The sequence below is a fragment of the Dromiciops gliroides genome, chromosome 3 (genome assembly GCF_019393635.1).
Source record: "Dromiciops gliroides isolate mDroGli1 chromosome 3, mDroGli1.pri, whole genome shotgun sequence".
NCBI classification, from domain to species: domain Eukaryota; kingdom Metazoa; phylum Chordata; class Mammalia; order Microbiotheria; family Microbiotheriidae; genus Dromiciops; species Dromiciops gliroides.
The window spans coordinates 193899758-193915837 of NC_057863.1; positions in this window are offsets into that span (position 1 = coordinate 193899758).

Sequence of the window (16080 nt, forward strand, 5' to 3'; positions counted from 1 at the left end):
AAGGAATTAAATATCATTGAGAAAAAATGAAGAATTTTAAACTGTAGAATGAGGCAAAACAGAGAAGAAATTACTATGGAGGCTGAACATGAGTACTGCGAGTTTTGGGGAAATATTTATCCCGGATGAAGAAACAGAGATATGGGGTTCTGTCAATACTATATTCTTTCTGGAAACAACAGGATAGGTGAGACTGAATCAATCTTGAAGGAGTAATTCCCTATCTTAGATATTACTAAGTAGAGAGAAATTATTTTCCTAACAGGAAGATTCCACCTGAAATTTATCAATTGCTATGACTTCAAGGCTTGTAAACTTCTGCCATTTTCTTTCCACCATGGAATGCTGCTGATTGGCTATGTACTTTGAACATAAAAGGCTATAAAACCCCAAACCAAAATCTGTATCTGAAATAACCTGTCAGCAACTTTTGATCATTTTCTTTTCTTTTTTTTTTCTTTTTTTTGGTGGAGCAATGAGGGCTAAGTGACTTGCCCAAGGTCACACAGCTAGTAAGTGTCAAGTGTCTGAGGCTGGATTTGAACTCAGGTCCTCCTGAATCCAAAGCCAGTGCTTTATCCACTGTGCAACCTAGCTTCCCCCGATCATTTTCTTAAACATTATCAAAGGTTTATTCCTTTTGATTCATTCTTAGTTCTCATTTTTCATTGTGAAGCAATACCAAAGTAATACCAAAACATTGATTTATTCAATCCACTTAGAAAAAGCTATCAGTTAAGACAATCATTATAATTATAAAAATCAATTTAATAACCCCATAGCCATGAAAGAAATGTATTTAATATCTTTAAAAACAATTATAAAGGCAATTTATACCTTTAATATAAGATTTGTATAATACATTAAGAAAGGAATAGATTAATATTGGTGACTCCAAGGCCATTGTTGGCAATTTTGACCATTATGGATTTTTTTTTACCTGAATTGACTAGTAAAAAATAAAATAACTTCTAGCAGTTGAAAATTAATTGACAGTTCCTCAACAAGTCTAGTTCCTATGTAAAATATCTCAGCACAGATGAAAAAAAAAAGATTCAATAAAACTAGAGAAATGTCAGTGTGTTCCCCTTCCAGTCCAGGACTACTCCAGCAAAAGGCTGAAAATGTGTGGATGTTATGGTCTGAGGCACATCAGGGGATCTGAAATTATTGCCATATCATGTAGATAGAGACTGAAGTCAATGGAATCTCAATTGGAACCTGTCAGAATCATATAATGAGACAAAGTCCTATTAAGTAACTGTGTAAAGCAACTGAATCAATTAAGCTCATAGATGCATTAGGCAACATGGAAAAAGAAGTAGAAGGTAGGTACTGTGTGGAGCAAATCATAGAAGGGAATGAAGTAATGCCATCAAGAAGCAAGTCAGGCCATAGTAACAACACCTAACTACAACATGGATTTGTAGTGGGCCAAATTGCTCTAGAAAAGATTACTTAGTCTTAGCAGAAAATCTCAATTTAGGAACTGAGCCTGAAGACATAAGTAAATGAGAAAACTCTTAATACAATAATGAAATACTATGGGTTAAGAGAAGATCAAGAGAAGAACTCCTTAAAAAGCAGAATTGGCCATATGGAAAACAGATATACAAAAATTCACTGAAGAAAAGAACTAGAATATTTCACTGAAGAAAATAAAATTAGATGCTTAAAAATTAGAATTGGCCAAGTGGAAGCTAATGCCTCCATGAGACATCAAGAACCACTCTATTTTTTTTTAAATAAAAGAAAATGAGAAATATCTCATTGGAGACACAACTGACCTGAAAAATAGATCAGGAAAAGATGTTAAGAATGATTGGAGTATCTGAAATCTATAATAATAATTTTAAAAGCTTAGACATCATCTTTCAAGAAATTAGCAAGGGAGACCACCCTGATATTCTAGAATCATCAGGTAAAATAGAAATTGAAAGAATCTGCCAACCACCCCCTGAAAGAGATCCCAAAATGAATCTACTGATGAAGATGCATATTACTTAGAACTACAAAACACTCTTTTAAATTGTTTTTCACTGCATTTTTTGCTGTTCTTTTAGACCTTTATTTTTTTTAATTAAATGTAAAGATAGTTTTCAACATTTGCTTTTGTAAGGTTTTGAGTTCCAAATTTTTCTCTCTCACTTGCTTCCCTGCCCTTTCCCAAAGCCAGCCAGCAATCTGATATAGGTTGTACATTTACAATTATGTTAAACATATTTCCACATTAGTCATGTTGTGAGAGAAGAATTAGAACAAAAAGAAACAACAACAACAACGACGAAGCAACAAAAGTAAATATAATATGCTTCAATCTACATTCAGACCCCATAGTTTTTTTTTTCCCTTCTGTACGTGGAGAGTATTTTCTTTCATGAATCTTTTGTCATTGTCTTAGATCATTGTATTGTTGAGAAGAGCTAATTGTATCACAATTGATCATCATACAATGTTGCTGTTACTGGTTCAGCTAACTTCACACAGCATCAGTTCATTTAAATCTTTCCACAATTGTATAATATCCATGAAATTTAAAAAAAAATGATTTACTACTGTGTAATTTAAATTTATAAATGTAGGTTCTAATCTGTCCCCCCAGTTTTTTTGGGAAACTGACTAAAATCACTGATAAACGAGTTTAGGTTTTTTAAGGGTTAAGGTTTTTTAAGGGTTTATTGAAAGATAGTAAAAGAAAGAGAAAGATTGAGAACAGATTTCCTATAACCTGGCAATCCTAGCCTTCCTAATCTCTCACTTTTGAAGTTCTCTGCCACCACGGTGATGTCTCCCAGCCAAAAAAAGTGAGCTTCCTGTGCAGTCTCTGCTCCCTCCTTCCTGTCCCCTCCCAGAAATGGGAGGTTCTTCAAGCCGGAAAGTAGTCAAAGTTCAAAGTTGTTAACTTCTAAGAACCATGCTTTCTTAAGTACTCTTAAGTACCAGCTAGATGTGCTTAGAATCTAGTTAACTAGAAGTCATCCAGTAATCCAATCAAGTCAGCTAGTAAAACAGTCAGCAATCAGTCACCTTATCCAATTCAATCACTTTAAATTAATCTCCAGGTGGGCTGCTGAGAATCTGCTAAATCTCATCTATCACATTCCACACACTACTGAAATTAATTTATAGATTAAGGTAGATATAAATCAAACTGCTAAGGATAGTTTATATAACTAGATAAAATAATAACAAAATGAATATGGATAGATAAATGCTCATGGTTGTCAAGGGAAATAATGAAAGAATAAAGGAATAATAAGGTGTGTAGCAGTAACAGATCACAAACTATCATACAAAATACCAATTCTCAAATTAATTTGGTAGAAATATAAAGAAAAATGCACTAACATGCTAATTAAAAGGGAATTGAAAATGAAAACAACTCTAACATTCCATTTTACAACCATGAAATAGACATAGATTAAAAAAAATGTATTATGCCAAGTATGCTAGTAAACTATTTGAAGAGCGGTGAGTTGCTTAAAGCATTCTGGAAAACAATTTGGATCTATACTCAAAATGTCACTAAATACTTTAATCTAGCCCTAAGAATATGTATACCAAAGGTAAAAGACAGAGAGAAAGGCACAGATGTACAAAAAATATTGATAGTTGTACTTTTTGTTGAAGGAAAGTACTTGAAATAAAGAGGGTGCACATAAATTGGGAAATGACTAAACAATCTGTGGTATATTAAGAGTAGGAATTTTATCATGCTGTAAGAAATAATGTATAGCAGAGTTTTATAAAAAATAGGGGAATCCTGTATGAGTAATAGGAGTACAATTTACAAAATTAACTCAATAATGTAAAAAAACAACCTTGAGAGACTTCAGGATCCTAATGAATATTATGACTGGTCAATTTCAGAAGATGATAAAATATGCCTTCTACCTGTTGTCAGAAAGTGATGAACATATGGCTATTGTGTACATTTGTTTTGTTTCATTATTTATTTATTTATTTTTTGGTGAGGCAATTGGGGTTAAGTGACTTGCCCAGGGTCACACAGCTAGTAAGTGTCAAGTGTCTGAGCCGGATTTGAACTCAGGTCCTCCTGAATCCAGGACCAGTGCTTTATCCACTGTGTCACCTAGCTGCCCCTGATTCATTATTTTTAACAAGGAATGGGAACCTCTTTTGGTGGGCAAGGAGAATGACATGGAGTGAGAGAGATGAAAAAAAAGAGGGATAAAAAAGGAAAAAGTATCAATGAAACATTAAAAATACAGAGTAGAAAAAAGGAAGGTCTTAAAAAAAACCAATGGAGTTAGCTTATTTATGATAGTACAATTATGCCATTTGTATCTGTACACCCATGTCAATAGTTGCATGGCAGTACATTCTCAAATCTTACTAATAATGATAAGGTTTACACATTGCCTTATTACCTCATTTTATCCTCACAACCACCCTCAGAGGTAGGTGTTATTATCTTCATTTTACATATTAAGAGACAGAGGCAGTCAGTGATTAAGAGATTTTCCTAGGGCCACACAGCTAGCAAGTGTCAGAGAACAGAATTGAAACTATGTCTCCCGGTCCAGAAACCTAGCTGTTTCTAAATGACCAAATATTAGGGCAAAATGGTTAAGGGCAGAAAAGTACTAAAAATTAAATAAATAAAATAGCCCTTGCGATGTCAAATTTTCAACCTATTGCTGTACCTTTAAGCAAGTAAATACTGGAATTTAGCTAAAGTATTTGTTGAAAATAAAATTTGAACACATGAATTGGAATAATATATTTATTAATGATAGATATTAATAAATGACATATTTATAATAGTCACTTTTATTTTCCTGGCATTGCCATCCAGGAATCAACAAGGAGTATCAATTTACATCTTTACATTTATATAGTGACCCCAATATGTAGTGTACTTTCTTAAAAATGTCTCTTCCACATTAAAGAAAATATTTGCATTTTCTTTCTCATGCACACTATAAAAAGTAATGCTCATGTTGAAATGAATTTCAGAATATTCTGGGAACAAAAAGAAAGGACACATATTTTATGTGGCATCTGAAGGGGAAATATTTAAGATTTACTTTCTTCAAATCCAGTCTGAGAAACTGTCACTCCTCTTGTTCTGCTAATCTATGCTATTAACAAGGCAGACTTTTCCTTTCAAGTTGATTTGTGTCCACTGACACAGGGACATCACATTACTGTGGGGGTCCTGCTGCTCTTGATTGCCTAAGAGAACTATAAAATTGATAAACGATAGAAACGTCACCACAGTGCCTGATTAGGAGGAAGCAACAATCACAAAACTATTGATTTGACCTGTTAAATAGAGATTATCTGAGCAGCATATAAAAATTTCTCATATTTTAAGATGTCAACGAATTGATTTATGATTCATGCTGGGTGAATAGTTTCACAAGAATAAATCAACATCTTCATTCATACAAAGGCGTACATTTTTTTCTCCACTGAAGCAAGACCTTTTGATTAGCTAGGTTCAGAGCAGCTAGTGAAGACTTCACCATATACCACAAACTGGAGGAAAGGACTAAAATAGTTTTGGATCCATTAATTTACCTTCCCCAAGAGCTCTTTAAAATAAATGGGACGAAACAAATTCTAAGATACAAAATGTGAGTGTGGTGAGGGAATTTTATAGTCCTATCACATTTGCAGTCATATCACACATATTCTCTATTTCCCAAACTCAGGGGAAAGGGAGAAAAGTACAGATATAGAAGCGAGAGAACAGAATAATGTCCAGCAACAGTAGATGATAAAAGTAAGTTAATGCCTGATTGAAGAACTGACAATTTATAAAAAAACAAATACCCATTAGAATGAACTGAAGAAATAAAAATGAAAGACTTCAGATTTCAGGGGACTAAAAGGATTATAATCCATAGTAATATTAGAATTTCTATTTGTCATTTAAATAGGTTGAAAGAAAAACATCTTGGGAATATTTTAAATTATCTTATTAAACTCTTTTAACATGGCAATGAGAGGACTACTTTCCTAGAGTATTAAAAGATTGAATGAAGAACCATTTCCCAGATGATAACAGTTTCTGAGAGTAAATATTTTAACTGTCATTCTGAAGTTCAAATCAAAATGGTATTATTATTATTAAATCATATTTCCTTGCTGAATAATCAAAATATTTAACAAATTAAGCTTGGAGTTTATTAAAAATTATTTAAATTTAAGATACTGTCAATACATTTTACTTAATATTTTTGAAAAATTAATAGACTAAAGTTTTAAAATTATGTATATTTCTACAGTAAACTGAATTTCATTAAAGGTTAATTTATAATGCTGGTGGGCAAAAATGGACCCATTTGCAAAAAAAAAAGGTAAAAAGCTCTTTGGGAATATATGAAAATTTACCTAAATAGCCTACAAAAATCTCTTTCTAATAGAAAATTTAATGTTTTCTATTTTCCATTCATATTTAATTTTACGTGGCATGGAATGTGACTTAGGAACAAATGTGGTTCCCAAAGATTGTTTAACTTCAAGGGTGTTTACATGAAGGAAGATGAAATAAGAACAATAGTATTTGTAAAACACAATCACTTTGTCTTACACTGTGGAACAACATAAAGTATGCCACTCACACTTACATGGGTCAAATCCTACCACTAATGTTATTACTAGTGTACCTTGAGCAAGACACTTGGTCTTAGTTTCCCCTTTTTATAATGAGAGGGTTTAATATTAATTTTCTCTGATGTCCTTTCAACCTAGGATCTATAATCGTATGATCTCTTGTAATAACAAATTATCAGGTAACTCAGATTTCCACCAATATCACATTGATGAATAGTGTTGGGTGGAAAATTTTGTTCTGTTGCGAATAGTCCAGAATAGTAATGATCTGTCATATCCTGTATCACGCAGAATTTTGGAGACTCCCTCATTTTTTAATGAAGCTGAGACCCAGAGGGGTTAAGTGATTTGCCTAAGGTTACATGCTTGTTAAGGGCAATATCAAAAAAATTACCCATATCCTAGTCAGAGGACTATATAATGATTTTCTGTACCTCTTTCTCATTAGCATTAGGTTCAGAGAAAGACTCAAACTTTTTCTAGGATAGGTAAGAGAAGCAACCAATCATGCAGAAGACATATTTAGCAGAAGTTTTGGGGGGTCTAGGACCAGCTAAAGTTGTCATGGTTATAGGTCATCATATTCACCATGAAGGCAAATAAAATAAAATGAACCATAGAAAACTCCCCTTAGGAATGTGCATTGTTTTTTTTTTTCACATATCAATTCTAAAAATCTAGGAAATCTAATTTTAATTTCTTACATTCAACACTCAAAGATAATTAGGTAATATAACATAGGAAGTACTTAAATGTGTGTTTGTTTTTATAACAAGATGACCTGAGTACTCAAAGGCCGTGTCGGTGGGATGCATACTCTGGTAGGTCCTACTAATCTAGAAGGGACTTGAGGAGAAACTGAGCAAAGTCCAAGGACCAGCTTAACTGAAAGTTAGGTACCAAATTATGGACGGGATCTGAACTGTATCTCTGAAGGGAATATCTATAAGGTTAAGACAATGTACCCCAGGTGGGAGTCTGAGCCCTGCCCTTCCCCCGGGTCAGCCCCAAACCAGCTGGAACTGGAGGACTGCTTGCTGTTACCTGTTCCATAGTTCACAAGCTAGTTGCTGCTGTTCAGTTGTTTCAATCATGTCCGACCTTTACAGTCCATTTTAGAATTTTCTTGGCAAAGATAATGGAGTGGTTTGCCATTTCCTTATTCAACTCATTATACATATTAGGAAACTGAGGAAGAACAGAATTAAGTGACTTGCCAAAGTCACACAGCTAGTAAGTAAGTGTCTGAGGCCAAACTTGAACTCAGGAACATGCATCTTCCTGACTTCAGACCCGGCACTCTATCAATTGCACCACTCAGGTTAGATTTCAGCTTTAAATCCCTTTGAATCTCCCTAATACATTCACTACCCCATTTACCAGAGAACCTAATCCAAACTTTTTTTTCTTCTTCCTAAAACCTGCTATATCTTTCCCTCTTCATTTTCTCTTCTTAGAACCTTGATAAATTTTTCAATACAAATTTTGAGGACATTCACTGAGATTCCCCTCTTATCGATCCCCTATTCCTCATCTCACATTATTCAGATGCCTTCTCCCAATATCTTATCCTTTCACCTCTGTCTTACATGCAGAAGAGACCCTTCTCCTTTCAAAGGCAAACCCCTCTATACACACAGATCATTATATGCTATTCCATCTTCTTCAGCTCCCTCTATCATCTGCACGCTCTAATTTTCAATCTCTGCCTGTCTATTGGCTTTTTCTCCACTTCCATTAAAACATGCCCATGTCTCATCCATTCTGAATTAACCCTTACTTGATTCATTAATCTTCACTAGCTATATCCCTTATATCTCCTCCCTTTTGTGGCTAAACTCTTTGAGAAGATCATCTAAAACTGAGCCTTTCTTTCATGTTCTTATAAACTTTACTTCCTGGCTTCTAATTATAATTCAAATGAAACTGCTCTCTCTCTCTCTCTCTCTCTCTCTCTCTCTCTCTCTCTCTCTCTCTCTCTCTCTCTCTTTCTCTCTCTCCCCTTCTTTCTCTCTCTCCCTCCCTCCCTCCATTCCTCCTTCCTTCCCTCCCCCAACAGTTTTTGGGGATCTCTTGATCCCCAAACCTTTTCTTAATCTTCAGCCTTTTTGAGCCCTCTGTAGTTTTTAATTCTGTCAATTACCCTCTTCTCCTTGATATTATTTTTTCTCTAGATTTTAGTGGTAATACTTCATCTTGATTCTCCTTTTCCCTTTCTGACTATTCCTTGTCAGGTCCCTTTGCTCGATCTTTATCCAGGTCATGTCTATAACTCTAGGTATCTGCCAAAGCTCTGTCTTATGATTTCATCTCTTCTTCCTCTATACTATTTCACTTGGTACTATCATCAGTTTCCATAGATTGGAGCATTTAACTATATTCAAGTGGCTCACAGATCTACTTATCTGAGCCTAACTACTCTCCTAATCCCCAGACTTGCATCTCCAATTGTCTATTCAACAACTAAAATTGGATGTCTTATAAATATCTGTAACTCAACATGTCCAAAACTGTACTCATTATTTTTACCTCCACATCTTTCTCCTCTTCCTATTGTTTGGCTAGGTGGCACAATGGATAGAATGTCTATCCTAGAGTCAGGAAGACTTATCTTCATGAGTTTAAATCTGACCTTAACACTTATTTGATGTGTGACCCTGTAATCTGGGTAAGTCACTTAACCTATCTACCTCAATTTTATCACTGTAAACTGAGCTGGAGAAGGAAATGGCAAACCACTATCTAGGCCAAGAAAACCCAATGGGGTTGCAAAAGTTGAGCATGACTGAGAAACAACTGAACAATAAAATTGTTCCCTATTGATGTGAAGCACCACAAAACCTCACTCTCATCCCTCATATCCAATCTAGTGTCAAGTGTTTTGTATTTTACTTTCTTAATAACTCATATGTACTCACTCCTCTTTTTTCCTACCCAAGGTTTATTTTCTTTTCATTTTCTAGTTTTTCTGCCCCCATTATCCTATTTATTGAGAAGACAATAATAGAAATCCTTTACAAATATGAAGTAGCAATGTAAATTTCCATATTATCCATGTTCTTAAATAAGAGAGAAATAGATATATATGTATATATATATATATGTGTGTTGTGTGTGTGCGTGTATACGTATGTATGTATTTGTGTGTATACACACACACACATACTTCAAACTGCACTCTGAGTCCACCTTTCTTTCTGTAAGACACTGCCTCCAAGCTGGTATAATCCATACTCTGACTTATAGCAATAACCCTACTGGTTGTTCTCCCTGTGACAAGTCTCTCTTTCTTCAGTCCATCTTCTATTGAGCTATATTGATCTTCTGTGTCTGAGACAGGGCTGCCTCCTCTTTGTGTAACTTTTCTTTTGGTATAAGGCTTTGTGAAATCCTGAAAGTACCTGCACAACAGGGTATCAATTATAAGAATAAATACTTAAGATAGAAACAATGGCAGAGGCAGACCAACTCACTGATAGGGATAGTGTATCCTACAGAGAAACAGACTTCAGGGGAGGAAGATGGTGAAGAAAGAATCCACTTTTCATGGATTAGGCTGTACTCAGTAAAGGTTAAATATAAGTCTCTAATGCGCACGCCCTATAGCAAATGTTTCAGCAAGTCTTGAATAATACCTTTTCAACTGACTGTAATGAATGTTCCTTTTTCTGTATGGGATAAAACTGCCTATTCTGTACTTGATACTGTACTCTGGGCATCCTTCTTTCCCATTTCTCTCTCTCTTCATTTGCCCTCCAACTCTCCTCCCTGCCTCTCTGGAAACTAGAACCAAAACAAATTTGCATCTTAGGAAACTAAGGTGGAGATGGAATTGAAATGCTGGGAGCCTACTTACCCTATTGAGAAGACAGGTAACCTCATACCAACAAACACTAGAACCAAATTAAAGACAGGTAGAGGACAGGGTTTGCCTAATTTTTCTGCTCCTGACTGTGGTCTCAACCTATATCATGACTGGCTAATCACTTTACTAGACAGGAGAATACAGCATTTACACAGGAAACATCTAAAGAAATATATGATAGATCTGTAGCTATCAAGAGATAAACCTTTGGGAACCCCAAGATTAGCAGAATTTCTCTGAAAGCAGCTGGAAAAATTTCTAAAACAAAAATCAAAAATATAAAACTGCACTCAACAATGAAATAATGGTAATACCAAGATATCAAGAAAAGGTTTGTGGTGGGCAGTCCATTTAAGAAAAAATAAAACATGTGTGCTAGATTTAGAAAGATGTCTATCAAGGGCTTTGTAGAGTTAAAATTTTACTATGTACTACTTTCTATAAGAAGCAATTCTTGATATATCTTCATTAGTTTCCTTCCACTCCAATCTACCATTTTAAAATATATTTTGTATAAAATATATATGTATGTATACATTTATCAGACTTCATTTAATACAAAGATACCACCTTAATGACATGGACTATCATTCAGTCAACAAATATTAAGTGCTTATCGCATACCAGTCATTGTAAGTGCTAGAGATATGGAGAAAAGGTGTCATTATTTTCAAGGATCTCACATTCTACAGGGGAGGCAACATGCAAACAATTATGTACATATAACATATGTTCAATGTAAATGGGAGGAAATCTCATAGAGAAAACAACAATTGTGGGTGAGGGAGGTAAAAGGTCAAGAAAGGACTCTTGCAGAAGATGGGACTTGAGGCCGAGTCTTAAAGGGAGATGAAAGCAAATATATAGCTTTTTCTTCTTTCTTTCTTTTTTTTCAGGGAGCTTAGCCAAAAAAAGGGGGGAGAGATATAGATATAGTGGCAATTGTTGGATCAAGTGAGGAATTTCTAAGGATGGAAAGAGACATGAGTATGTTTGTATGCAGCAGGAAAGTATCCAGTAGACAGATTGAAGAGGAATGAGAGAGTAGAGATGATAGAGGGGATTGTTTCACTTTTTTTCTTTGTATCCATATAATGTATGTTTAATAAATGATTTTCGTTTGATACAAAAAAACCCTCAACACCAAAACCTTAAAATATAACTGAATATAACCAAATGTCCAAGTATTTTGTATAATTAAAAGGTCTTAGCAATAAGACTAGGGGGATACCAGTTTGGGCTGCAGTAGTTATGATGGAGTCAGAAAGACCTAAGTTCAAATCTACCCTTAGGCACTTAGCTGTATAACCCTTGGAAAGTCAACCTCTGGTCAGGCTACCTTTCTCATCTGTAAAATGAGGATCATACTAAAACCTACCTCACATGCATATTGTGAGGATAAAATAAAAGAATATTTGTAAAATGCTTTATAGCTTCAAAGTGCTAATAATGCTAGTTATTACAATTAGTTGAATGAGACTTTATGGATGAGGTAAGATTTGAGTCAGCACTTTTAAAAATACGTAGAATTTGGTTATAGTGATAAAATTGGAAGCACATCCCCTGTAGATTAGTGTAAATAAACCTTAATGTGTGAATGCAGCTATGTGAGAGACTGTGAGTAGAACAGATTGTAGTTGTCAGAAGAGTTTCTGTGTTAGTATCGTATGATATAGCATTATGGAGTTAGTCTAGGGCTAAATTATGGAGGTTGTTAAATGTCAAGATGAAGAGTTTGTACTTGATCTTGTTGTCATGTGCCTAGTCAACTCATAAATAGGTAAAGCATAAAATGAAAATAGGATTTAAGAAAATTAAGTCAGTACTGTTACTCACTGGTAATTGTAGTTTTCTCTTGGCTACTTCTTGATTTGCAGAATGGGTATATCCTCAACAATACAGAGATAGATAGAGATTTATAAAACACTTATCAGCCAGGTACTATGCTAAGTACTGGGAATAACAATAAAAGGACATATGATAATCGTTGACCCTACATTCTACATAAGAAGATATTAGGAACTGAAAAGGTAGGAAGATGTAGGGAGTATATGAGACCAGAGGCTTGTCATAGGGGAGCAGTAAATTGTGAATGCCCAGAAAGTAAACACTAGGAAGCAATAAATTGTTAACGGCAGAAACATGGATTTAGGTAAGATAATGCCCAACATAGGCTGGGATATCTGGCCCAGAGTGAATTCAGGGGACACAGTACAATTTTCATGTGGTAGGGAGACTGTGAGCTTCACTCATTATCTATCTCCAAGCAAGGATCAGGAGACATAGAGATATTTCTAGAATTGATGAATGACTGGCATCACTTGAGTATGATGGATTTGTACTCTCTTGAGTACATTGGGTGAATAGTCACCAGTTAAGCATCTGTCCTCTCAACATGTAGCTTCAAAGAGCACTTAGAATATGTAGGAGGAAATTTTTTCTTTTACCATCTGTTTCTTGTCTGAGCACTTCTAACTGAACCATTCTTTATGGTGCATTAAGAAAAATGTATTTCATATTTAATATGTGACCAAATTATAATTCTTCAAGGCAAAAGAGATTTTGAAATTATTCTGGCACTTTCATATAATAAAACATGAGAAAAATATATATTAAGATCATTTATTTACATATTTGCTAATTATATGACAAGAAAGAGAGATTTTGTTCAGTTATTTTCAGTCATTTCTGACACTTCATATTCCCATTTGTGGTTTTCTTGGCAAAGATACTGGAGAGGTTTGCCATTTCCTTTTCTAGCTCATTTTACAACTGAGGAAAATGGAGACAAACAGGATCAAGTGACTGTCTGGGATCACACAGCTAGTTTCCCAGGGTTGGATTTGAATTTAGGAAGATGTCTTCTGACTCCAGGCTCAGCCACTTTATCCACTGTGCAGTCTAGCTACCACAGGTATATAGATATTTTAAGTCAAAAAGTGTGCCAAATAAGTTGGTAAATAATATTTGATACCTTTATAACCTTTATATATGTAGTTTTTGAATTTCATGAAACAATTCAATATTATTTCTCTATTCTGCACCCTTTATCCAATACTTATCTATATGTGTATATATGTATATAATATATATGTATCTGTGTATATATTTACATATACACACAAATTCGTTTAAACAAGTTATAAAGTGATTTCCTCAAGATTATAAGATTAAAATGTGTCTTTTTATTACTAATTTTGTTTTAATGAATCATTTTTAAAATGAGAAGAGTAGAGGGGATTTCACACAACAAAGCTTGGATGTCCATGTAGTTTAGAATTCTAGGAAGTTTAAAACATAGCTAAAAACATTCACATATACTTGTAATGTGTAAAATATCACTCAGCAAAAGATTATGAAATTTGTTGGTAACTCTCTCTACCAATGTCTGACCACTTAATTCTTTTTTTTTTTCTTGTGGGGCAACTGGGGCCAAGTGACTTGCCCAGGGTCACACAGCCAGTAAGTGTTAAGTGTCAGAGGCCGGATCTGAACTCAGGCACTCCGGAATCCAGGGCGGGTGCTCCACCCACTGTGCCATCTAGCTGCTCCTGACCACTTAATTCTTGATCTATATTCTTCTGAGAGTACAAAAAAATGTTTCCCAGAGATACTTTTGGTACTTTCAGTAGTTAATTTAATACTATCAGATTGATTCTGTTAAAACAAAACAGAACAAAAAATCGTTTTCATGGTGCAAAAACTGCATTTACCAAGTCCCAGAAAAATGCTAGTGATGCCCTTCCATTGGGCAATTCCCTATAGTTCAACTATTTGCGTGAATACTCTAATCAGTGTTTAGTTATTATAGTATAATAATTTATTTGGCTGATAAGCACATTGTATTCCCCAAGGCAAGACTCAAGTCCTACTTTATCCATGAAGATTTTTCTGCTGAGGCTGTTATAGCTTACATAAACAAATGGAAATAAAACCTTGTAAATTATTTTTCCTAACCATTGTAACTCAGAAACAGACTGCTAGTTCAGCAGGTGTGAAATTTCACTTTAAGTATAAGCTACTCTAATTTCACAGTTGAATCACAGGGTTGTCACAGAAACCCCATTGAGTAAATTCCACATTTACATGCACTCAAGGTCATTAGTGAAGGTGATTGAAATGAGATTAGACATCACCATTTATTTTTTGTCAAGAAGTTGGGTTTTTAAATTTGAACAATTTCTAATCACTATGATTCTATGCCAAGTCAAGGTTATTGCAGGCATCTTTTGACTTGTCAAAGTGGATATCCTGCTTCTAAATAAATATTTTTCAATGATCCTAGACTTTTATCAGATTTCAAGCAGAGTAATTCTGACACGGATACAAAATTTTAACCATAGAATATAAATATACAGTAGACAGCTTTATCATTTCATATAATTTTCCCTCAGGAGTTAATGATAGAAATTTTTTCACCATTAGAACATACATAAAAAAACTCATTCAAAGATATAGTTTATAATCAATTTCCAGGGTTATAAAAATAATCTCTGGAAAGCATTCATTTGGTGATGATAAAATACCATATATCAAATGTGTAACAAGTGTCATCTCTTAAAATAGTAGCTATGACTGATGCTGTAATTATTGTTCCCCAAAGGAAAGTTGTTATCATTGCCCTTATCATAATCCTCATTGTCATTGTTGTTGTCATTACCTTTTTTTGCTCAATTTGTATTTGGATCAAAGACAATGATTTTCTTTCAGTGTGTTAAAATGCAATAGAAGAAATTCCACTTTTCTTCTTCTGATGTTCACAGTGTAAATTCAAGCACCAGATCAATCCAAAAGGTATTCACAATGATTTTTAAGAGATCTGGCTTATGATAAGTAATCAAATCTCAAGTTAAATATAGGTAGCCATGATATTATTTCACTGAACCTCCTGCATTTATATGAGGGTGAGGGGATTGTGAGGGGGGCTATCTTATAATTAAGCAGGTGGCTATGCTTTTCCTATATGTCAAAAAGTATTAAAAAACCCACTTGTTTAATTTCCTTTCATTCATAAAATTTATGTTGAATTGCTAAATAAGCAATGAATTGTTAAATGAATAATCAATAAACAGTGCCAACTTCCTTTTTCAGGGCATTTGGGTGTTTGTAATTTTTATAAATTACCTTGCTATAAATATATTTTAACACTGGCTTTATCTAAATCCCACTTTCTTTGCATGTCAAATTACCTGAGATACAATTTGCCTCAAATATTATGAGTAGAATTTTTTTTCTTTCTTTGTATTTGTAACTCCAATGACTAAGACAGTGTCAGGTACACATTAAGTGCTTAATACATGGCTATTGATGACAGAAAGTTGACTGAAGGGTCAGGAAAGCCTAGTCTTAAGTCCTGACTATTGTATAATGAGTATTTGAACTTAGATGAGTCACTTAAACTCATAGTGCTTTAGGAAAATTTCTAAGACTTAAAACTGTATGGCATTTTCAGATCTACATTTGTAGAAGGCATATTTTCAATGGAAGTTTCCTACACCAATGAAATCATGGGTTCAATTAAAAAAAAAGTAATAGCATATATTACTTTTCATCTAAGAGAGACAAGGGAATACAGTGTAATCTCCACTACATGCAAAACACTATGTTAGGATGAATGAAATATGCAATTT